The 26,299-nt window shown below is 41.4% G+C and overlaps 1 long non-coding RNA gene across 1 annotated transcript; it reads left to right on the top strand.

Moving 5' to 3' along the window:
* The first annotated feature begins 6,847 nt into the window (after positions 1-6,847).
* On the top strand, positions 6,848-21,729 carry LOC121300246. Its single transcript, XR_005947505.1, has 2 exons — positions 6,848-6,993; positions 20,628-21,729. It is a non-coding gene; the product is annotated as an uncharacterized LOC121300246 (long non-coding RNA).
* Positions 21,730-26,299: the final 4,570 nt, after the last annotated feature.

Below are 26,299 nucleotides of genomic sequence, written 5' to 3'. Positions count from 1 at the left end.
ACTTTGTCTCCAGGTCGAAAGTTCCTAATTCTTGATATTGTCATATGCCAATCGACCGACTAATTCTAAGCAATCGCGTAGCTGTAATACATATTTCACTATATTTTTAGAGTCTTTTGACTGTTCTTCCCAGCCTTCTCTTATGAGATCCAAGATACCCCGCGGCTGCCAACCGTACAAGAGCTCAAACGGAGAGAACCCCGTTGAGGATTGTGGTACCTCACGAACTGCAAAGAGCAAGTAGGGAAGCAGTTTAGCCCAATTACGTTTCTCCTGATCTACAAAGTGGAGTAACATACTTTTTAAAGTCTGATTAAATCGTTCAACAAGCCCATCCGTTTGAGGATGAAAAACTGAGGTTTGAATTGAACGGATTTTCAATAATTTGTATAATTGCTGAATACAGCCAGACATAAAATTAGTGCCCTGATCAGTGAGAATTTCTTTCGGGATTCCCACCCTAGAAAATATTTTAACCAATTAATTTGCTACTACTTCTGTACTCATAGAACGTAAGGGAACAGCTTCTGGATATCGTGTTGCGTAGTCCACTACTACCAAAATATACCGATATCCTGACTCTGCTCCCTCCAGAAGGCCTACTAAATCTACACCAATCCTCTCAAACGGTACTCCATTAATTGGCAGTGAGACCAGAGGTGCGGGGCGAACTAACTTAGGGGCAGCTAATTGACATTCCGGACACTCAGATACATACTTCCGCACAAGACCATAAACCCCTGGCCAAAAAAACCGGGCCAGAATTCGTTCCTGGGTCTTTTCAGTTCCTAAATGACCTGCAAATGGAATGTCATGCGCCAATCTCATGACTTCCAACTGAAAAGGCCCAGGAACCAATAACTGTTTTACGAGCTGTCCCGCCCCGGGAGCCCGGGTTATATATATATTCTATATTCTATATAATAAGTGCCCAGATACAGAAAAATGCGGAAATACCACTGGTTGTCCTTCCTGCATATCCTTCCCCTCAACATATCTAACCTGTTTCCAAGCATACTGTAACGTGGGATCATTTTGTTGTTCATAGCCCAGGTCAATATCTCGGTCCCAATGATTAGGTATGCTGGGAGGAGTGTCTTTTATTATGTGACCTTCCACATCAGTAACCTTGCAGCCCTGGTCACACTGAACACCTACTCCTTTACCCTGCTATTTACAAAGTTGGTTTACCTTTGAGTCAGACTTTTTTTATATTTTTCCAACCTGCGCTCTCTCTTTGTTTTTCTCAGGCAGATTTTAGGGTTAAACAGGTCGGATTGTAATGGGAAAATCTCGCCAATTGTTTTCTCCCATTGCTTAGATTGTCCCATGGTAGAAACTAAGACCATTTCCCGACCTAAAATATGATCAAAAAACGGCCAGTCTCTTCCCAGGAGAACAGGGTATGGTAAACATTGCGCTACAGCCACTTTAACGTAAGCTGAGTAACCATCAACAGTAAGTCTAACTTTAGTGGTGGGATAAACCCGAGTTTCTCCATGGATACATGAGATAGCCACTTTACCCTGTGGCTCCCAGGTTACCCCCTCCAAAAGAGCTTGTCGAATCAATGTTTGTGCACACCCAGAGTCTGCAAATGCATTAGTACTCTTATCCCCGAACTGTACTCTTAATTGATAAGGGCCCTCCCGACATTCCCCAGTGTTCTTATCTGTTACTGCTGACCAGGATCTTCTTGTCAGGTCTACCTACGTCATCGGACAGTCCCTGGCTATATCTCCGGGCTCATTGCATCGGTAACAAACTGGGGTAGAAGGCACCAACGGAGTTTGCTTGTCCTGTGAGTCAGTGACCAACAGGTTAGGGTGTTTTTCTCTCGCCCAAGATGGGGCTAACCTCGACCTCCATGGTCTGAAGGTCTGGTTACCTCCTCTGGGCTTCACTGATGGGTTGGTCCTGGTTAGTTTAGGCGCAGGAGTGGGGTCAGAGGCGGCGCCTTCATTCGCATCCTCATATGCCTCCGCCAGGATGATGGCCTTCTCGAGAGTGGTAGGTTGATTCCTTTTAACCCACTCCCGATTTCCTGGCGGTAGTATGGATGTGAGCTGCTCTATGGCGATCTTCTGCACCAGTTCTTGGGGTGTGTGTTCTTCCGGTTGCAGCCACCGGGTGCACTGATCCAGGAGATACTGTCCTGCAACCCGGGGCCGCACCCCCTTGGACAGCTGGTATTCCCGGAAACGGCGCCGGTATGTTTCTTCCGTGATCCCGAGGCGTGAGAGAATGGCTTCTTTTACTATTGTATAATCTGCGGCCTCCGAGGCCATCAAGGCTCTGTACGCTGCTTGCGCTTCTCCTGTCAAACAGGGTGCCAATTTCATGGCCCAGTGTTCCTTGGGCCACCCTGCTGCTTCTGCCACTCTCTCAAAGGTGACCAAGAACGCCTCAGGAACATCTTCCGGAGTCATCTTCTGTAACTTTGGTTGTGAAGAAAACATCCGGGCAACTGCTGTTTCCGCCGCTGGTGTCGAGATTTTCTCTACCAGCTGACCAAAGAACTGGGCGAGCTGTTCCTGGAGCCGTGCTTCCCCCTCCTCTCGCTTCTCCTCCTGCTCCCTAAACATCGTCAAGACTGTAGCTGGATCCATCTTCCACAATGACACCACGTGTGAGGCGTGTGAGTAAAAATGGATTTTCCAGACAGCGATTTACATGTAAAAAATAATAATAGTAATCAAAAATAAAGGAACGGAAGCCTCTTAATCCTCTTCGTGATCTGCTCAATCCAAAAATGAAACAAAAAGGAATAAAAATAGAAAAGAGCAAAGTTAGTAAGGCCTCCGTCCGTAATTAAAAGTAAATAACACAGTCCACCCCGCACATACTTCCCTCCAGCCTTTTTTTCCCCGACTCTATTCTTCACTTGCAGTATTTAGAGTGTCTAAAATATCTTCAGAGCAAGGTGTATTTTTATCTTTAAAATTAAGTAAAATATCAAGCTTGGTCCTAATTTAATATCTCATTGGGGTCAGTAATTGGGATCCACTGAAAGACCCCAGCAGCTGCAGTGGAGCTTTTACAAGGATCTCTTGTGACAGTGTGTGCAGTGCTTTTACAAGGATCTCTTGTGATAGTGTGTATCAGTGCTTTTACAAGGATCTCTTGTGATAGTTTGTATCCAGTGCTTTTACAAGGATCTCTTGTGATAGTGTGTATCCAGTGCTTTTACAAGGATCTCTTGTGACAGTGTGTATCAGTGCTTTTACAAGGATCTCTTGTGATAGTTTGTATCCAGTGCTTTTACAAGGATCTCTTGTGATAGTTTGTATCCAGTGCTTTTACAAGGATCTCTTGTGATAGTTTGTATCCAGTGCTTTTACAAGGATCTCTTGTGATAGTTTGTATCCAGTGCTTTTACAAGGATCTCTTGTGATAGTTTGTATCCAGTGCTTTTACAAGGATCTCTTGTGATAGTGTGTATCCAGTGGTTTTACAAGGATCTCTTGTGATAGTGTGTGCAGTGCTTTTACAATGATATCTTGTGATAGTGTGTATCCAGTGCTTTTACAAGGATCTCTTGTGATAGTGTGTATCAGTGCTTTTACAAGGATCTCTTGTGATAGTTTGTATCCAGTGCTTTTACAAGGATCTCTTGTGATAGTGTGTATCAGTGCTTTTACAAGGATCTCTTGTGACAGTGTGTATCAGTACTTTTACAAGGATCTCTTGTGATAGTTTGTATCCAGTGCTTTTACAAGGATCTCTTGTGATAGTTTGTATCCAGTGCTTTTACAAGGATCTCTTGTGATAGTTTGTATCCAGTGCTTTTACAAGGATCTCTTGTGATAGTTTGTATCCAGTGCTTTTACAAGGATCTCTTGTGATAGTTTGTATCCAGTGCTTTTACAAGGATCTCTTGTGATAGTTTGTATCCAGTGCTTTTACAAGGATCTCTTGTGATAGTGTGCATCCAGTGGTTTTACAAGGATCTCTTGTGATAGTGTGTGCAGTGCTTTTACAATGATATCTTGTGATAGTGTGTATCCAGTGCTTTTACAAGGATCTCTTGTGATAGTTTGTATCCAGTGCTTTTACAAGGATCTCTTGTGATAGTTTGTATCCAGTGCTTTTACAAGGATCTCTTGTGATAGTGTGTATCCAGTGCTTTTACAATGATATCTTGTGATAGTGTGTATCCAGTGCTTTTGTCACCCCCTGCTGATTAATATTGCTAACTTCAGGCTTTAATGTGCATGGAAATTTTCTTAAGACTGATAAATCTGTGTTATCCTTAATAATCATTAAGTGTGAGATGTATATAATATTTTTTAGCATCGGTGGGTGCCTCATATAACAGGCAGTTTCGCAAACCACATTTAACAAGCTACTAGCTAGCAAGATCTTTTATTTTTACCTGTTTCAAAAAACAATACTTAGAACATAAATAACATTAGAAATCCACTCAGCAAGTCTCTATGATTACAGGATAAAGGATTTTTCTATGAAAGTGAAATGGATTTAGCAGATTGTTACCTAGCACTGCTTAGTGAAACCAGCCGCTGGTTGAAACATGAGAGATAAAACAAAGAACAGACATGGAGTCTGACTCAATTTCAACACAGCAAAGGTTTTGTATGAAGCGTTCATCACTGCTATGATTTGCCAGACTGCAATAAATGAGTGAATTAGCAGTTTCCCCAGATAAAGGGTGAATGTAATAATTTTAATATGTGACCAATACAGGTAAAGTCATAGCTGGGCTGAGGGGGACAAACACCCTTCCTTATGCTTTATATTACAAGCATAAGCTTATTGACAGTTACAATGAGCTTGAATATAGCCCAGCACTGGACTGAGCATTTTCACTCACTCGCTATGTGTGCAATGGACGTGGGTGGGTGCAGAGAGAAATCAATTCATACAAAAAGCTTTTGAAATAGGAAAACACGTCAAATGAGTAATGGGATGTATTCATACGGTTGCTGGTTGCATTTGTTAGATGTGTGCACAATAAAAACTAAGGAACATTTACACTTAAACACTCAAGACTAAGTCATCTAACTTACTTGCTTTAGAAATGTTACAATTCTTTGCCCCCAGGTCCCTCCTATGGGCTCAATAATCATAAGAGCATGTCTGTTGGCTACTCTGTGTTTCTACAAGCACTGTTTTCTAAAGCAGACCTGAGACTAAAGCTCTTGAATTCTAAGCAGTGCAATCACCCCAGCAGAGGCCTTGAACTGGCTGCCCACGCACGCCATGTAAAAAAACAATCTTCAGACAATCTCACACTGCAATAACAGCACTTTATATAACGCACACCTGCCTGGAGAGTACCAGGTCTATTGTTAGCTATTCTGAGATGTGTGTTCCTGATTGGAAGCCATCAGAAGATACACGCCTTTACATAAGCACTGTTTCAAAGCTGTGAGAAACAGGACCAAACAGGGAGCCCAGATGAGCTAAGGAGAAGCCCCTTAGCTATATGGAATAAGGGCCAAGGGGAGCTGAAGTAATATTATAGGATCATTAAAGGTTTGTGGAGGAACTGCAATGAGGATCGTATGATTATATGCCTATGATATGTGTATGATTATATGCAAAAACTGTACAGTTAAATTGTCAATGTGTGGGATAATCTTACAGGGTGCAAATAACAAACCACCACCAAATCTTCCCAAAATGAGCCACCTCTGGCACAGTGGAATACACGACCATATGTCCTGGATAGCAAAAATACACAGGAGCTGGGTTTTTTTTTGTTTGTTTTTTTAAGGAATGACGTAGTGGGTTAGCACTGAGTAAGGCTTCGGTCCTTCTATTGTAAGAGCAGTATCCAAGCCAAGCCTTTGTATTGTGTACATGCTATTTCCTCGATTTGCTTACTCCCGTATTGATTCAATATTGATCTTTTTTGTTTTCCCATTGGTAAAACGAAAGAATGCATTATAAAGCAGACTCCGAAGAGCCATCGTCTTGGTGGAAACAGGACTGCGTGACACTGTAGCTTTAAGAACTATGAACACCAAGTGCAATAACACAGTGATTCACAGTAAATGACGCCCGTGCTTTAAATTGCATTTACTGATATGCTGAGCAGAGCCTGCTGCATCGCCGCTGTCGGCAATTTCCGTAAAGATTCGTTCAGTTCTGCAGTGTTCAGACTGCAGATGAACATGCTATTAAATGTATGGCAGTTTCCAGCCCAAGTCAAAAATAGCATGCTTTGCCAAAACTTAGAATACATCAAGTTAAATATAATAGCAAGCGTATAACGTGTTGTGAAATATGCAAGGACAAATCGCATGACGATTTTACGTAAATAAAGATTAGCTGTCCCATCTTTCAAATATCCTGTATAGGCAGAATTGACTGGGTTTTGGTCGAGATACGAAACACCTCAAATCTTATATAAAAACCTTTCGTTTTTTTTTAAAAAATAAAACATGGTTCGTTGTGTATCTAGTCTCATTTAATTTATAGACACGTTGCTCGGTGTTTTATCGATTTCAAACGCAGTGACATGACGCCTGGAAGGCTGTTATGCGTTATGAGATTTACGGGTACTGTTCTAGTCATCATTTATTGAAAATAACACAAATCTTTATTAGAAATATTAGAAACGTCTATTAACCAATCACACTTATTTTTCAAGATATTTCGTTCTGCTCTTGGGGGAGGGAGGGGGCGGGGGATCCCGATGTTTTCAATTCAACACGACGAGATGAATATTAGGTACTTTACGGTAAAATCGTTCCCAGCGGCACGTGATTTTTTCCAATGTTTGTAAACATGCGTCAACCGCATGTGATAATGACGTCAAAATAATAACGAGCTGCTGTGCCGGCCAATCGGCAGGCGGGGGCTGCGGCAGGGGCGGGGTTAGAATGCTACGGTGTGGAAACTCGGTAAGAATAATTCATTAAAAAAAAGTGCTGGAATTCGAGAGAAGCTGCGAGAAGAAGAGACAGTCTGGCTGGGCGAGGGAGCTGCAAGGCGCCGCACCGCACGACAGCCTCGCTGGGGTTCAAGGTGAGCGTGTTACTGGGGTATTTTGGGGAGTTGTTTTTTTTTTTACCCAACGGTAATGTTATGCAGGGTACGTCGTTCCTGTTATGTAATACCGTGATTCAAATAAGACATCGTATTTATTGAATTAAATTACGTGTTTGTTTGAATGTTAACAAATGTTCACACAGTCGGTGCAGAACTCGCACGCTTGTTTAAAAAAAAAAAAAAAAACCTTTAAATACAAGTTCCAGGCGAGGTGTGTTTGGGGGCGTTTGTTTGGGGATCCGGGATACGGGTTTGATTGAACTAGAAAGATCTGGTCCATGCCAGTTTGCTTGGTTTTAATTATTACCTACGTGTATTTTTTATTTTTTTTTTTAAAGAAGAAAATGAAAGTACTGTTTAGAAGCTGGCCGAAGTGTTGATGAAATAATATTAGTGGGAATTGGTCAGCAGTGACAGTGCGGGGTGGCTGAGACGCGTAAACACAGGCGGTGCAGGGGAGTGCGCGTCCACGCTGAGTCCACGCTGAGTCCACGCTGCGTCCACGCTCTAGACATGCTGTTACTGCACTCGGGGCAGCTGCAGGCAGCGTGCGTTTGTTACGCAGAATATATATATATATATATATATATATATATATATATATATATATATATATATATATATACTATATATATACTACGCAGTTAGAGAGGTTACTATCGGTTACCATGAAAACAGAGCATTAATTGGCCAAAAACAATATCGCGTACGTATTTGTATTAAACTTTTATAAGTTCTGTTTAGGGACTCTTAAATGTGAGATTATTACATTGTTATTATGTCTCTCAAGGAGTACTTATTTAAACTGCAGTTATGGATTTCTTACTTTTATTTTTAACCCTTTATGAAAAATACACACTAGCTACTAGAAGAAATGAAAAGGGGTCCTAGACTTTTAAATACCCGTCTTTTAACCCCCCCCCCTCCGTCTTTTAAATACCCCATCCGTCTTTCAAACCCCCCTCCCTCTTTTAAATACCTCTCCTCTTTTAAATATCCCTCCCATCTTTTAACTACCCCTCTGTCTTTAAATACCCCTCCCTCTTTAAATACCCCCTCTGTCTTTAGCTGGGTCATGTGTGAAAGCGCATCACCCCTTGACTGCCCTCTTTCAAATACGAGTTTGCACCAGTAGCAGTTTCAGCTGTATACTTTTCTAATGGGTCGGTCTAAGAAGGATGTCTTCAGTCTGCTGAAAGCCTTCATTATTAAGCTGATGCCGACTGAACTGCAAAAGCAGTACCTGCTTCACCCAGCAGATGTCACTATAGTAATGTTGTTGTGATGTCTTATTTGAGAAGACCCATGATGGAGGAGAATAATAATAATAATAACAACTAGAGCTTTGGTCTCAGTTGTGCTGAATTTAAATGTACAGAGTACCACCATTACAGTTTACTCTAAAACAGCGATGCACACGACATTCCTCAGTAGGTTAGTGTGTGCATTCGAACGCAAAGCAGTTCCAGTGTTTACAGCTAGTTTAGCTTACCCTCCCTCCCCAGTGAAACTTGCTTGTCACTGCATCACTGTGTAACCAAACAGAGATGTTCTGCAAGTTTAAAAATAAAATTTAAAATGACATCAGCTTAGGAAACAAAATGGAAACGAAAATAAGAGGAACAGATGTATACATTTATAATGAGCTGATAATTTAAACAGCAGGCATCACACTTCTAAACAGCCAGGCCTTCTGACAGTGGGCTGGTTCCATGCGTGCAATTCTGTAGTTTTATGAGACGCTATGAGCATTATAAAATACCTTAACCAAATTCTTCTTCTTGCTTCTAAGAAGCTTTGACTCCGTTTTCATGTTGCTAACTGCAAGCTCAGACAGGTGCAGTTTCTGCACACTCATTCAGCAAGCCAGCAGTTTCATGAGCAGTTTATTCATTTTGTATTTCACGATGAATAACAGCAGACCCTGACTCTCTGTCTGTTGTGCTCATTGACCTTGTTCATTGTATTCAAGCTGCAATGCTGAAGCAGGCGCCGTTCAGATCTGGGTTGCATGGTTTTGCATTGCTTGATTGCAGTGTTTCTGTAGACGCCCCCTTGCATACATTCTGAGCTACTGTCCACGACAGACAAACAGCCTGCGAGGGAGCTGTTGCAGCTTATTATCCAGAGAGATCCTTGTGCTTCCAGAATAGCTCGTTAAATGTGCTTGATTTACATCTCCCGCTTCTAGAACTACCATATTATTATTATTATTATTATTATTATTATTATTACATTTGAGAAATGGTTTTTTCTGAGAGTATATTTTATTCATGTTGGCTTGTAAAATGTAAGGCCAATGCAGCCTTGAAAGTGTCACAGTAAACTATATGTGCCTGGTGTTTACATGCAGAGAAAGTCTTGCCTACCTTCAATGCCATATGCAGCTTCGTATCTTACTAACGTGACTGATTAGTATCATTTTTACCCCATAAGCAGTAGCAAATTTTATCTATTAAACTTCTTATTGAAAAAAAAAAAGACTACACAATGATCATGGGAGGAGTAAAAATGTAACTAGTCATTGAAAACTTGCTGTGATTTCTGGCCGGAGTGAAACAAACTTACATTTATTTTCATCTCAGCGAATGTTCGCTCCCATTGATTACATCGGGAAGTGGAATCTGTAAGAGGCTTAAGAGTGTCTGTGTGCATGTGTGGCACGGCCCTCCCCTCCTCCAGCACACCTGATCCTGCGAGTGCTTCTGCAGGCAGATCCAAAGCACCACTTGCGGAAGACCCTGTGTTGGCACTGGAGTCTGTTTAACTCCAGTAAAGAGGGCGTGAGCTGCATTTGCTAGTGCACCCTGGGACCCCTGGTTCAGTCAATGCATTCCTGGACTGCTCTTTCTTAATCTGTCTCCTGATGTCTCTTGTGGGGTGCCATCGCATTAGCCAGCTGTTATTCTTTGTTTGAAAGTCACAGTTTAATCCAATGTTTCTTTGTTTTTCGCCCCCAAAGTGTTTAGCGCTTACACAAAGGAGTTTCCCTGAACCTGGAGACTTGAGAGCATCATCTTGGGTAGAGCTCCTTGATAATAAAATGTTGTTGCTAGGAAACCAAGTTACAGCGCAGTGTGTGTGCGATGGGGCCCTCCCCTCTCTCAGCATTGGCTTCAAGGCCACAGCGAGGAGATGTATAAAAAGCAAACAGAATCACGCATCGTGCAAAACAAACCAAAACTGCCAAGTGTGCGTCGAACTGCTGCAGCTTGTCCCCAACGTTATCTTAAAACAGCAGCCTCTGTAAGGACCCCAGGAGCCTCTACCTCATATACATCCCATAGTCAGTGTGTTGAGATCTTAAAAAACAGTAAAGCAGAACCCAGCACTCTTCCGGAACACTGAAACCCCAAAGTTTACAGTAATTGCTTCCAACAATTCTGGAGCTACTCCTGTATGTTAAAGTAAACGTGTTCAGTTAATAAAATAGCATTAAAACACAATGCTTTCATTGAGCACAGTAGTTCCTAAATGCGTATGTAAACAACTAATAGAAACGGCAGTTCAGATCAGTCTAATACAGGGGTGTCCAATCACAGTCCTGGAGGGCCATTCCACTCCACACCAGGTGAGGTTTAATTGGTTCACTTAAACAGTTTGAAACAGGGTTGGAACGAAGACCAGGAGTGGAAGAGCCAGCTTTGTCCACCCGTAGTGTAATAGCGTCCTCTACATTAGAGTAGGGAACCTTACACAGCATTTTACAAGCTTGTATTCAGACGTGAGTGAGTAGCAGGAATCGCAGGGCACACAGGCTGGAGGCTTTGTGTATGGATTTAGCTCTTCAAATAAACGCAAAGTGTACCCAATAACTCGCTGGTTAATCCCAGACAGTGGTAATTAGTCATTTCCAAGCCTGCCTACTCTTGTTTTTATTTATATCATGAGTGCCGTGGTCTTGAGGTCAGAGAGGTAGAAAGAAAGTGCTGTGAACCTACATTTTCTTTTTTTTCAGTATTTAGGTCGCTTTTGCTTGTGCCTGGCTTCAGGAAGGCTTCCAAGTGTTCCGCTCTTTGGAATTTCTGGCTGAGGGAGAGAGAGTTTATTTCCTGTCATTTGGAGAATAAAGAACAGAAGTGGGATTTTTTTTACAAAAGGTTTTGTGCGCTTTCTAGAAAGGAATTTGCTACTCGTGCATTCCAAAAAAAACAGCACTGAAAGTACTAGATTGGAATGGGAACTTTCCAGTGTTCTGTCCTGAACATATCGAGGGCCTGGAGCAATGAAAACAAGTCTCTTTACTGTCCGTTTACATGTTGAGGTCAAAATAAGTGGCTCTCTATAGCTTGTCATCAAAGACCAATCAAAAAACTAAAACTTCAGCATCCCTACTGATGTAGAACCTTTTTATAACATATTTAATTTGTTAATTCAATAATAACAGGTTACTCATCTACACATGTTAATTTTATCAAAATTGATTATAATACCTATGCTGTATAATACCACCGGGAGGCACTGTGTGCTAAGCTGAACCCCCCCCCAAAAAAAAAAAAAAAAAAAAAAAACTGATGTTGGAGAGAAACAGATAATATTAGTGTATTTACAACTTTTGGTCACTAGGTGGGGCCAATCCAAGCATGAAGTAGAATCGAGGGTAAGCAGTAATTAAAGGGAAGAGATTTTTAGAAACGCTGTTTAGAGCTTATTTCTATGTATCCCTAGGTGGATGGAGAAACAGTTTTTTTTTTTTTTTTTTCCACAGGGAATTTGACTCTTCACATAGGAGCTGCTGAAGACCCGTGTGTGGCAATCAGCTAGGAGTGTCTAGAAGTGACAGGGCAGTTAAACAGCAAGCTGTATCAAAGGCTTTACTTCACAGAAGGGGACAGTGTGTCTTTAAAAAGCAGTAGGTTGTCAGGTGACTCCGAAAGCACGGTCAATTCAGTAAGCACAAGGGAAACAGAGAGGGAGGGAGGCTGGAAGGTTCTGGCAGCACTCTGTGTGTCTGCCTGCGTTGAGCTTGTCTGACTCTTTCGAGAAGCTGCAGTTCTCTATATGCAACACAGGGAGCAGGCTGGAGAATTAAGTGCTGCGTCACAGTGAGAGAGAGGAGATCGTGTGAGAGTGTGTGCATGTGTGTGTGTGTGTGCCTATGCTTGTGTGTGACAGAGAGAGAGAGAGAGCTGGCTCTGTTTATGGAGCTGCAGGAACAGCATTGCTGCAGCAGCAAGCAGAGAAGTAGAGAGAGATTTGTAAATAGAGATCTGGAAATAGTTGCTACGTCAGTTTTTCACGTCGAAGACCAAAACAGAAGCTGAGATACTGGAAGATGGGAGTCCTCGACCGTTCGATTTGAAAGCGGACGGAGTTGGGATTGTTTTTCCTCTTATAAATTTGGGTATTGTTTTGTTTTTTACTTTGACTTATCTGCATGTGTAGTAGCCACATGGACAATGGTGTAGGTTTGTTCTGATGAGGATGCTGTAGATGTCATGTTCTATACTTCGACTGATATGGGGGGGAGTGGGGGCAAGAAAGGAAAAAGTTAGCGTGAGAACGTTCGTTCTAGAAGATTCTGTTTGTGAAACGCTACGCGTCGGGAGAGGATTCGTCGACAACAAACTGGGTTACGCAGAGTGCCGGCGTTGTTCTTAGCGTTGCCAGTATTAGTACTATTATTACTATTGTTATTAATGTAGTTATTGCTTTTCAGTTTTCTCACCTCAAAGACGGTGAGACGAATGCTTTGCCCCGTCCTTGTGTCTATCCCGGTTCGTCCCGACGGCATGTCGTTTTGCCGTGGGTGGAACGCTGCGTTATATCGGTAAGTAATAATCGCAGTTTTCCTTTAAAGAAACGATTGGGGGGGGGGGCTGTTTTTTTGGGGGTTGTTTTCTTGTGTTCTTATTTTCCCCCTCAGTGGTTTAACTCAATCAAGACGCACGGGACGGCTTGATTGGGGGTCTGCCTCTGACGGCCGGAGCCCCCAGGAGCAGATGCCCTTTCAATCTGTGTTATCAAGAGAACCCCTTTCTGTCCCCTAGTATGTTTTTATGATCCTCTGATCACAGCCAGCTCGGTGTCCACTGATGCTGGTGCTGCTTTTGAGGGTTAAGTGAGTTGGAGCTTAGAGATTTGTTGCTGCGTAGTCAGTGGAAACAGAAGCCGTGACGCAGTGATCTTTATTTTTCTGTTAGGAGTGGTGAGGGGGAGACAGACAGGCTGTCCCGGACTTGGGGGCGCAAGAGAGGCACCCCTTGCTGCTGACGAAAGGGAGGAGAAGGAGAGTGGCTTCTAGCATAGGGGACTAAATGTCATGACTCCGGCTCAGGACTGTTGTTTACCTTGCTGTTGGTGACTCCAGGTTGGCAAACTGCCAGCTCACAAGTGACAGACTTCCTAGAGCTGCATCATCAGCTAAGTGGCTGGGCTCACCTCCCATTAGCACTGGGAGGTTACCAGGGACTGGAGGCTTTGCAGTCTTATTGGCCAGAAACAAGCAGGCAGGTGGATGTGGCCGTGTGATTGGTCCCAGGGAATGTTGTCATATATAAAGCTCTTGTACTATTGGTTGATGCCTGCATGTCAATAAATAGAGAAGAAATCACAGTATTTGCAATTCTAGATGAACAAAAAAAATAATAATAATAATGATACTAGTAATAATGCTGTAGTATGTGACTAACAGTGTTTGTTAACCTTTACATCAAGCTTGGTTCTTCCTATGGGTTTATTTTGTTTTTAATCTACGTGAAAGGGGAAAATATACAAATGTGAATATGGGCTCAAGTCCTTATCCTACTGTAGCTTGTGCACTGTAAGTGAACAGTGAGTCACACAGTAAAGCTTTGCAAGGACAGCTTTCTGTATTTTTAGTAAAAAAGTTAAGAGGTACAATTAGCTTGTCTGCAAGTGTCTGGTTTGCTTTGTCTAAGATATTAAAAAGTGCTCTTCAGCTCCCCCTGTGATGTGCGTATCCTGGCGTCTGCAGCATTTCTGGGATTATCCTTACGTTGCGTTTGCAGTCTCTCGTCAGCCAGTGTTTTTCCCTTTTTGGCAGTGCATCAGATGGTGCGACACTCCACCCATCTCCTGGATGAACACATCTGCTGCTGTGCTCTGTGCTGCCTGTTGGCTTCGCTAATAATCACTGGATTGCGGCTCTCCTTCCTGGTGGGTCTGTTTTAATGATTCAATTTCCTAAAAACTCAAAAGCCCCAACATGCTTTTTTTACGGACATCTTGCATCACACACACTGACAGCCTGCATGCTGCTAGAGCGATTGTTCCATTGCATGCTTATCAACTGTACGGCAGGGATATAATATTGTCAACCGTTCGCTACTGACGGTGCTTATAGTACATAATCCGAAGCACACTAATAGACTCCAGGAATAACAAGCACTCGTCCGGGAAGCTTTGGCAAAGTCAAGTTCTGTTCCGGCTATCGCAGCTGAACCTCATATCTAAAAACATCCTTCAAACACTGTCAAAGCAAAGAAACAGAGACCGCAAGGAAACCCCAGTAAGGAACAGTATTGACGTTTATTATTATAAAAACCCCGACGTCCTGGTAATGCAAGATCAGGTAGATATGCCCCCAGTCCCCAGTCACGCATTTTTAATCCTTTGAAGTCCTGTGTCGGACCAGGTCCGACATTAGAATTTTCCCTTTCCAGTTTGATGTCGGACCCTGTCTGACATCATCAAAAAGATGTAAAGCACAGGTCTCTAGTTGTTTTTTCTCCGGAAAAAGCAGAGAAAACCTTTCAATGGCCGAGTGAGACCGATAGGAGCCGAATGAAGCCGAAAAGAAAATGGCGTAACTGAGCAATACAGTAGCCCCATGCACCACAGAGATAACACGGACACAAACAAAGGAGATAGCTGCTTCCGTATTCCAGCGCTCAAAGAAAGTCAGACATTCAGAGCTTTTTGAGATGTAGTATGTAGTATTATAGTAATAAAATAATGACTTGGATTGCGTTATTTAGGAGTTTGAACGAATGTTCAGGAGAGAATTTATCAGTATGCATGCCTATAAAGAGGTATGTGAAAAATACAGCGAACAAGGGCAGGGGCCTGGCTGGAGATGCAGGACTGATGTCCGTTTGCCATGCACTGCCTTTTAAACCTGTTTTACTCTGAAAAAAATATATTTTAAACCGTGTGCGTGAAAATAAATTGAACCAGACGCGTCTGACAAGCACTGAATAAATTGACTGCAAAGGGTTACAACATCAGGGCTTTCTCAGTGCTGGCCTCTAGTGGGGATCACATGTTATAACACCCACGCATAGATTTTAAGTGGTTCTGAGGTGACTGGAGTTAAAGACACATCTGCCAGGTCCATTGCTTTTCCTCTTGCCCCGATGTAATAACACCTAATCATCATTAGCAACCACTGTATTGCCATGGCAACGGCATTACAAGGCTACGCTGAGCATGCAGGTTTCGACAGATGAATAAATGGAGGTTTACGTGAATGGGGAGGAAACATTAAATATGCAGGGCCCTGTCGAAACACACTGCACCCTGGAGAAGTGAATCGGAATATAAATCAGAAGACAGGCTTCAACGTTTTACATTGCATGCTTTTTTCATCACCACACTCCTTTATATTGTAATGTTAGAGAACTGTGTTTCATTTTAGAACAAACTTCGTAGGTACTGTTAATTAGGGTGAGAGATTCGATTTTGTAATTAATTTCTTTAACAACGAAACTTAGCAGGGCAAAACAGAAGTGATCATTTGAAATAGGAGAAGATTTGTACTTTGGAAAAGACTCATTGCGTAAATGTGTTCAGAAATCACTTGGCAAGTTCTAAAAATAACCCTTTTTATAGTCTGATCCGTGCAGGTCTATTTCATTCTTTTTAGTGGCAGGCTTTTAGCAATTTCCAGAGAGGCTAACCGTATTTTGTAATTATTATTTTTTGTTCAGACTTGGACGTTTCGAGAGGAATACGCCATGCCTTGGTTTAGCCTGATTCAGTCCATGCAATACATTAGCTATAGACAGGACAGTCTGTCTGCCATCCATAGGGGAGATATACATCTTGAAAGACGCTATACAAGTGTCATGCTGTATTGATGTTATTGTTCCCAGCAGTCTTCACAAGCATTAAGGATATTTTACAGGGCTGACTTGTGCTGTCACTCCTCCGGTGTATTCCAGAGTTTGGCATGACTCATGTATAAAGTATTGGGCAGGTCAGTAATACAGTTGTTTTTCTGCTGCAGGCAATAATAAAACTGCTTTAGTGCACAAGATAAAAGTCCCAAATCGCATGGATGAAAAGAGGCACTTTCTACTGTTTTTATTATTTCAGGTCTGGAGGCGAAGAACTGAGGATGCTGGGTGTGGATTGTGATAAAGGTTAAACAGATCACTGACAGAAGCCTCTGCAGACATTCAAGGGGTGGTGATATGAGAAAGTGATTGTCTGAAAAGACTCCACCCTCACACTTCCAAACGAAAGATAAGCGTTTGGAAATGTTGTTTTATTTTAGTTTTAAAATAGGACGCCAAAGGGTTTTGAATTGAAGAAACTGATCCAGGCTGTAGTTAAAGACAGCAATCGTTTTCCCATAGATCCCATTTAATTAATCAAAACGCAAAGGTTTTTTCTTTTTGTTTGTTTGTTTTAAACGCCAAATGATACAGCATCAGACTGCAGTTTTGACGTCACTGGCTTTCTGTCTGTCCCTTTTCAGCATAGTAACCTTTGGCTTTTATCAGGCATTCGTAGACTTAAAGAGAAATCACCATTAATGTTGTGCTTGAGCAAAGTTTGCATTGCTTGTTTGAAAGGAAAAGGGTAACGTTAGAGAACGATCCATGTTTAAATGTAAGAACTCCAGGCTGTATGAAACCGTGAAACTGTGGAGGGCTGTGGTGGAGTAAGGTTGTTTTGCTGTAGTTTGAAGACAGAAAAAGGGCCAGCATCGCTTTCAATCTTTTATAAACATTAAACAGAGAGCAGCAGGATGAAACAGTTAAACTTGGGGGGGGGGGGGGGGGGGGGGGGGGGGGGGGGGGGGGGGGGGGGGGGGTTCACTCTTTGGGGGGGGGGGGGGGGGGGGGGGCTTGAATCAGTCCAGTCTGTTGAATCTCAGGAAGTACGCTGTCTTCACTCCCCTCCCAGGAAACGAAAAAACAACAACACAGTGATCTGCCTTGGCAGGAGTAAAAGCTGTTTTTCTTTTCTTTTCTTTTCTATTCATTTTTTTCTGTAATCTTCCAGATAACAAACCATGTTGTTGTTGTGCTGAAACAGAAGGACAGTTGGGATCGAAACAAGAATGGGTGGGGGTTGGGGTGGGTATGTTTACCTGCCAAGTAAAGGGAGAATGGGATTGTGGGTAGGGAGGGAGGAAGCACAGTGCCAGCTTTCTGCAAGTTAGCAACTACCTGCACACACACACACACAAAGTCACACAATCACACACCCCAGCTTTCTTGCTGCGCCATTCTTGACACAACTCAAAGGACAGTCCCGGTGCTGCTGTAGAGCCAAAGTTGGAGAACAGTAAGGAAAACCCTCGCAGGTTACTGTTTCGTGTTGCTATAAATGCTGTTTCTCATGTGATTGTTTTAGGGCTTAAAGAACAAAACAGACAGGTATGTATCAGTAGGTGGCTTTGGTTAGAAGCTATTGAGAATGGAATGTGCTTCTCCGGTTTAATTTTAATTTTTTTTTTTTTTTTTTTTATGATGCCACGTGGTGATCTCTTTCGACTGTCTTTGCCCACCGCAGTGTTTCACAGTGCTAGGTACTGTTTCAAAACCATGCTGTATATTTTTGTAATGGATTTGGAACGTTGACAGCAAGTGCAAGTAAAAGGGATCTTCTGGGATCTTTGACACAATCTTGTTATACAAGATTCTTAACAAGATGCTCACAAATGTAGGTAAATCTAAGGATGGAAATAGATTATGCAGTTGCATAAATAACAGATAGAATTTGCTAGTTTTTGGGTCAGTTTGCTAAGCATATTCCCAACAATTCCGAACATGCAGGGGCATCATCGCTGTATACGTCAGGGAAGACATATATAGAATGTGGAAAGTCTGTTTTTTTTCTGCATGATGTGTTTGTTTGTTTGACCATATAAAGAATCATGTAAACAGCTGAATTTGACTTTGTTAATCTGCTTAAAAGAGAGTTCATTGGCGCTGTGTTCCTGTTCTCTGACTTTGTGTTCCCTGCCAGCACTCCTTCATGTTGTCCTTGTATCGTCCAGGAAGCTGAACAAGTGAGCACAAAACAACAAGAACGCTAATCAACAATTACGCATACAAATATTCCTTTGATAATTGTAGTTTAAACGACTGCAGGCAGCACCACTGAAAAGAGGAATTGGGAGTTCTCTGTGATGCCCAGACAATGAGATTGGAAACTGTTCCACAGATGCACAGAGCTTCCCAGGCCCAGCTTGCTGAACACACGTGCGTCTGTCGTTTATACCTGCTTACTTTCAAAACTTTGAGAACTGGAGTTGACATTATTGAGCTGAGGGTTGATACCGGATTTTCCTACGCTTTCCTGTACTTCTCTGTGGTTCGTTACAGTACACACAACCGTAGTAAAGAAGGGGAAGCAGACAGAAACACATAACCAATCCATCCATCTTCAGAAGTGAAGAAACTTGACACTGATGAAGGCACAAGCCAGATGTTTGTCAGTAACCCTGCAGTGTTTTTCAGCTATAATGTTGTTTTATTTTTTTGCAGATCAGTAATGGGTACCCACTGAAAACCTGTACAGCCACTTTGTTTGCCATCTTGAAACTCAAGCCCTGCTTTTGGAGCTTGTAAAGTTGCCGTATAAATCTTACTGAAATTCCATATTTCTATTTACATTACGGCATTAAGCATCACAGAATGTTATGTTCTCTGTCGGCCACACACCCTGTTGAAGTTCCAGCAAATATTAGCAATTATGCCTGTGCTCTAAATTGCATGTTTTTTGTATTGGTTAAAAATAGCAGTGTTTTGCAAATTAGATTAGAAGTTACGCCCTTGACTGGCGCATCAAGATTGCTTTCTCCAAGATTGATTTATTTAGTGACGGCAAGTTACAAAAGCAGGAGTCTGAAAGAGTTCCCAGTTTTGTTATGGTGAGGGTGGGCTGCTTAGGGCCATGGCCAGGAATAATGTTGTTCAGAGGTCTGGAGGCCAGTCATTGGGTGACGTTCGAACAATGAGCTAATGGCTTCCCTGGGAGATCTTACACTGAACTGCAAAGAATGATTTTAGAAAACTGTTCTGTGTACAGCATGGTTTGCCCTGCGCAGCACTGCCTTTTCTTTGGAACTTGGGGTGGGCCAGAAGCAAAGGAGCTCCACAGTTCAGTGCGACCATCAGTTTAATAAATCCCAGAGATTAGTCATCTCCATTTTTTTGGACAGCAACACAGCAGCAGTATTTTCTCAGTCCAAGATGTCTGATCTTTTTAACTCTGCTGGTAAAGTATTACAAAATTGCACTGCAATATAGACATATTAATAGAAACTGGTACAATCCAATGAGTTCATTCTTCAGACTTCATCTTGAGACGTGTTTAACTAGTTTCTTTTAGTATTGCCGTGAGTCTTTGTAGTTACAACTGCAAAACTACAAACATAATTGTGTAGAAAAAAACACGTTTATTTGCAGTTTGAAGTCCAGACGCAACTGTGGCCGCTGACAGGGGCGGGGCATGGGGGTGGGGATGTGCTATCACCATGGAACTCCTCCATTAAGAACTCTGGCTTTTCTGGAACCTTACGAAGCAGCTTGCTGCAGATTTTTAAGCAGTTTTCCCCTTGTGAATAGTTCAAGCTGCAATGTCTGAACCATCTCAGTTTAGGGACTTTGCTTGGAAAACCGTTTGAAAAGTTGCATGGTGTTACCTGCGCTTTAAGATTGCCAAAGGGACCAAGTAAAATGGGCTTAATGGAGAGAGGGGGGAGATGTGTTGTGTGATGTGCTGCCATTACAAATTCTGCCCTCCGCCAGTGAGATGAGATGAGGTTACTCCAAAACCACAAATGCAGACGCGCCCGGCTCTCTTGGTGTTGTGTTTAAGACACTTGCTTGCGGTGTGTGGGTCGCTAGTTCGTGCCCAGCCTCCATCTGCTATAGAGATATCTCCAGATTTCTATTTGAACAAGAGAGCGGTGCTGTGCTGTGACCCATTGTGATAGTGTGACAAAGCATTGGTGCTCAAGCTTGCCAGGGTTCATTGCTGTGATGGAAAGGTTCTTTAAAGCCACACCTGTGTCATTAATAAGCCTGTGTGGCTCTTTCAGAGAACTCCAGATGGCTTATTTTCATATGGAAGTGGTTTAGATTTAGTTTTCTGCTGTGTGCACGAAGAAGAGCATGGATGGGAATAATGACTTGCATTGTGCCCTAAAACCAAATCCTGTGGCTAAAGTAGAACTTCTTTATGCCATACCGATTCATATTTAGTTTAGTGCAGCAGTTTTCTGTCCTGTTTTTGCACCAGCGGCTTCAGGATCTGCTGATGTCTTTCTGGTTGATACTTGGTGTATACACAGCACATGCTATTTACCTAATTAAACTTAGCCGAACGGCAAGTTACCAAGAAGTCAGTGTGAGCAGGTTCCAGAATGCAATCTATTAACAGTACTTGTTCTTGGTGTTTAATTACAGGTGCGGATTGAAAACGGAGAGCCCCCTATTGACCTGTGTGCCACGGCTGCAGCAGTATCTTTGGATGCAATTGTCGTAAGAGGATTAGTGGGCTGAAGGTTTGCAAACTAAAGGGAAAAGGTTGCTGGTCTTCTCCTGGAAGCTGGTTTCAGGTGGTGGCTTAGAGTTCTTCATGTTTTTAATCTAGCACCATTTGAAATCAGTGTTCTTGGAGCAAGAAAAACATCAATCAGCCTGAGGAGAGAGGAGCGCTGGAGACTGAGATGAACTGCAACATCAGTCAGCCTGACGAGAGAGGGGCTGAGATGAACGAAGATGAACTGCACACTCATGCATGGGAGCGGGCTGTCACAAGAAGCCCTGCACTTTATACAGGAGAGCCAGGTTGTTTTGTAGTAAGTTTTGTAGTAACTTTTCCCATGCCTTTTGCACGGTTATACTATGCACTTACCATAGTATGTCATGTTTTGCCATATCTCTAGGCTTTATGTTGCTTACATAGCTATGCTTTATTCATGATATTTCTGTAGTGAACTTTTACATCTGAAAAAGCTGGCAAAGGTACATTAATTTCTAAGGTAATGTGATTGTGAGGGCGGGACTCCATACATGTAGTTAAAAGTTTATGGAGGAAGACAGAAATATCATTTAATCAAAATTATTATGCTGCCAAGCTTCAGTTTCAAAACTTTGTAAGTGCAGAGTCCTGAGTCTTTTCTGGGTTGAGAAACAGTTTGCAATGCAGACATAACTGGAAGCCCCATATATGCGGCACATAATGATGTTGTTCATGTTGTGCATGCTCTCTCCCACCCCACAGCACCCATGGACTTTACTCTGAGCCCTCTTCCCAAGGTTGACCGATTTCTTTTGGTGTTCAGAGTCATCATCAGTTTCTAGCACCATTTGAAATCGGTTACAGTGTAGGAGGTAAAGCAGCAACAAACAAACAAACAAAAATAAAAACCTGCAAACAAATCTATTGCATTGCATGTAGTTCGTTGTTGCTGAGCTGATTCATGTGTTATTTTTTAGGTGTTTTTGATATTGTTCAGTATGTCAAAAGCTCAATAAAAATTATATTAAAAAAAAAAAAAAAAAATGTAGACTGCTCAAAATTCAATAAATAGTCCTTAGCAAATTCTGGCCATGACCTACACTGTCTCATAGGCATGCTAAAACAGCCTGCCTTGGATGATCTGCGCAGGGGAACGTTTTTATGCATTTGTATAACATCATGAAAGGTTTCGTAATGCTGGTGTAACATGACTTGAGGACCGTCGTTGATCCTGGCCAGAAGTGCGCTTCTAATGCTGCTGAACAGCAGGGGACCCTGACTAACATTATCTATGTTAAGCACATGGTTTCGTTTCCCAGTCACTGTTTTACCAAGTAAGTTTCCTATGGGTATTTACAGTATGATCGTAAATCTCGAAAAACTACTCACTTCTAAATCTTTTGTAGTCATTTTTGTATTACTTTAGTATAAATACATGTTAATTTGGATTCATATGTTGTTTTTTTCTGACTATGTGAATGAAAAGACACAAAAGCGCCCGTTTTCTCACTGGAAATAGTGATATTTTGAAATATCACTGTCCTGGTCACAAAAGCAAAGTTTGTGGGGAATAATAGCCATTTTCTATACTTTTGAGGCATAAGCAATTAGGAAATAACACTTACTACTCAGGAACAAAAATTGTGTTACATAGTGTAATGGATAATTGCAAAACTTGCAAAACATATGATATGGTCCTGCAGTCCATATAAGTCCTGCATGAAAGATTAATTCTCAAACTGAACGCAGCTGGGATTCAAGAAAACACGTACATGGATTAGGGCATGGTTCACATGTAGAAAACAGAATACTGATTAGAGGAGAAACCTCAGAATGGAGTGAGGTAACCAGGGATCAGCATTAGGTCCTCTGCTATTCCTAATCTACATTAATGATTTAGATTCTGGTATAGTAAGCAAACTTCTTACATTTGCAGACGACACAAAAATAGAAGTGGCAAACATTGTTGCAGCAGCAAAGGTCATTCAAAATGATCTAGACAAGATTCAGAACTGGGCAGACACATGGCAAATGACATGTGAAAAAGACCTAGGAGTTTTTGTTGACTCAAAAATGTCTTCATCTAGACAATGTGGGGAAGCTATAAAAAAGGCCAACAAGATGCTTGGATATATTGTGAAAAGTGTTGAATTTAAATCAAGGGAAGTAATGTTAAAACTGTAGAATGCATTAGTAAGACCTCATCTTGAATATTGTGTTCAGTTCTGGTCTCCTCACTACAAAAAGGATATTGCTGCTGTAGAAAGAGTGCAAAGAAGAGCGACCAGAATTATTCTAGGCTTAAAAGGCATGTCATATGAAGACAGGCTAAAAGAATTGAATCTATTCAGTCTTGAACAAAGACGACTACGCGGTGACCTGATTCAAAATCTAAAAGGTATTGACAATGTTGACCCCCAAGGGACTTTTTCGACCTAAAAAAAGAAACAAGGACCAGGGGTCACAAATGGAGATTAGACAAAGGGGCATTCAGAATAGAAAATAGGACTTTTTTTACACAGAGAATCGTGAGGGTCTGGAATCAACTCCCCAGTAATGTTGTTGAAGCTGACACCCTGGGATCCTTCAAGAAGCTGCTTGATGAGATTCTGGGATCAATAAGCTACTAACAACCAAACAAGCAACGTGGGCCGAATGGCCTCCTCTCGTTTGTAAACTTTCTTATGTTCTTAAGATATCTTCACACTGCAGTGCCTCAAAAGATCCACTGGATGGGAGTCTTGCCACAGCACTGAGAATTTCTTCCATTTTTCTGGTCATTTTCATTAGCCCTGCTACCCACCATACACCCTGCTGTCACAGGATTCATGGCAGGTTGGATTTCAGAAAGCACAGTTTAGAGAAAATAACAGCAAAACCTGATCACAGCTAACTAAAGGTGAGCACATTTGCCTGGAACATCTTTCTATCATATCCTTTTAGAAATTCTTTATTAAAGATTTCTAAATCCTTCTGCACGGAGTACTAGATAGGAGTGGCACGGCTATGCTTACCGACGCCCTCCTTACTGTTTTTATGCACTTCCTGGCAACTGGAAGACTTTTTTTTTAAACTTTCCACTGTCTGTGCCAGCATACCACTTAAAGCTAGGGTTGGGCTCAATTCCATTGCTAAACACAGCAAACATCACAGTAGATTTCAATACCACCTGTCATTGGTCAGGACGAAAACTCAAGGATCACATGACATATTGACCCACTATCACTCAATAATTGATATTTAAATTTTTTTTTTATTAAAAGCAGTACAGAAAATAATAAAGTGACAATTCAGTGAAAGGCTAAATATGCAAGATCTGAGTGGAGATTTCAAAATGCCCATAGCCAGCGTTTGTACTCCCCCCCCCGGTCACAAACAGAATAAGGCACATTTGATCGGTTTGTTTGATATGAATTATGGCACAGTGCATCAAGCTGGATTGTGATGTACAGGGATATTGGATATTGAGCTAACAGAATAATACAATTCAACTGACAAACTCTTGTCACATACTTCAATAATCGTCCTATAAAACTCCAAAACTTCTTTCCATATCAAAACTTGTGACTCGTGTCTATGGCTCAGGGCTCCACTTTTTTATTTATTTATTTATTTATTTTTTATGTACGTTAAATTCTGTAAGAACCTTGTCATTGAAACATTCACATATTTCGCTACCACAACTTTTTGCAAAACAAGCGGAATACCATTTTTGTGTGTCTGTGACTTTTGGGCCTGATTTTTAAAACTTTGTAAGTATATTTTAAAGGACATTTAACCCCTTACAGCAAATTACAGAAACACATATTTACTTTGCTGATGCACTTTGGTGTAATTATGCTATTTTACGTATTTTCTTTTTCCCCCCATAACAAATAATCTGAAACTTATTATTAATGTAAATTACAAAGTTTTGAATAATCAGGCCCATAACATGGACACTGAAAGATGTTTTCGTTAAATACAAGCTATGAGTGAAAGCCTTAAAACATGGAAGAGCAAACCCAGCTGGAAGTGTTCCACCAAACTAAGCCAGTCAAGCTTCTTCCATGCACATTATTCTGCAACATTGCGTCCTGTTACCTACAGAACGGAAATGCAGAAATTCAACAGAACCCTGCTAGAATTCAGTGCACTAACCCTTACAGTGGATTAGAGGTTACAAATTATCATGCATGCTAAAAATTTAAAACACATCTAAAAAATATACAATTTATAGATTATATCTATAATATATATGTTATATATATAGATATCTATATAGATTCTATATATATATATATATATTTATATATTTTATTTTTAAATCTAAATTTTCCAGTTCGCAGGACTACAAACAATCTCTGACTTGCACAATCTTCTTTATGTAAATATTAACACAGACCTATTATATGCCCTGATACTGAGAAAGTGCCAATGTAACAGTTTCATTTTGGGTTACCACTGCTGTGAAACAGACATGTTAGCAGTTCTGGTTAAATGGTGTTTCAACACATTGTTTTGTCTTGCACAGACTGTTCATGCCAACCATATAGCAAGTACCGTGGCTAACAGCCTGTGTTTGCCTGCCTTAAACTAACAGGCTTAAAATGATCAATAAATCAATAATTAAAGGATTTTAGTTCCCTGATAAGTAGCTAGTTTTCTGAGAACTCTATAAAGGGTCTTCGGTGTCGAAGGAAAAAATAAATAAATAAATAAAAACAACTACAAAGGGTCACCATGAGAAACCGCACAAAACAACAGGAGACAAACCGTCACTGTTATTGTCCAAAAGACCAGGACGTTGTTTTTGCACATTAAAAAATTCAGGATTTTGGTTCCCCCGCTAAGGTCTCTTGAGACATGGACTTGGACAAGTTCCTCGCTCTGACAACTGCGTGTGGTGATTATTCTTTTCAAGTGAATAGGGAACTAACAGAAATACGAGTGTTTTCCCTAATGTGTGCTGTGGATGAGTCTGCAAGTAAAAACTCTTTTTTTTTTTTTAAACCAATGCGACAGAGATTCTTGTAACCTGAACCAGTTTTAGATTATTGACGCACAACACTAATAATAAAATTTCACTTTCCTTGATTGTCTTTATGCTCACAAAAGGTGGAGGGTTTTACTACTGACCAATGTTGCCGTATAAAGTTAAATGCAGAGCTACTGAACTTACTAAGCAAATCTTTCTGTTCGACATAGATCTGCTGCATGCACATGTTCTAGTAGTAGTAATAATCACAGCTGCTGAAGTTCAGTGCTACAAAATATTTCCTCTAGTGTGTCCCATTATTATGTTAATAATATTGTCTCTCAATTTGGAATGCCCAATCGCTTTTCCCCTCACCACAGCCACGGCCGGATTCACTCATAGGCAATCTAGGCAACTGCCTAGGGCTCAAACGGTGATCAGGTGCAAGGTTGTTGTTGTTTTTTTTTTTTTTTAAAGCACATAGAGATAATTACGTCTAAAGTGGAATAACTGAAGTTCGAACTGAGACACAATGTTCTGGTTCTATATTTTAAAATCAAGTTGGACTGACCCGGAACTTGCTTGTAAAGCGCACAGATGCAGAGAGGAGACAGCAGCCCTTACCTACATTAAAAAAACGAACACTCGCAATTGCAA

Source organism: Polyodon spathula, chromosome 25 (genome assembly GCF_017654505.1).
Source record: "Polyodon spathula isolate WHYD16114869_AA chromosome 25, ASM1765450v1, whole genome shotgun sequence".
Taxonomy (NCBI): Eukaryota; Metazoa; Chordata; class Actinopteri; order Acipenseriformes; family Polyodontidae; genus Polyodon; species Polyodon spathula.
Note: the sequence above shows the minus strand (reverse complement) of the source record. Positions and strands in the feature narration are given on the sequence as shown.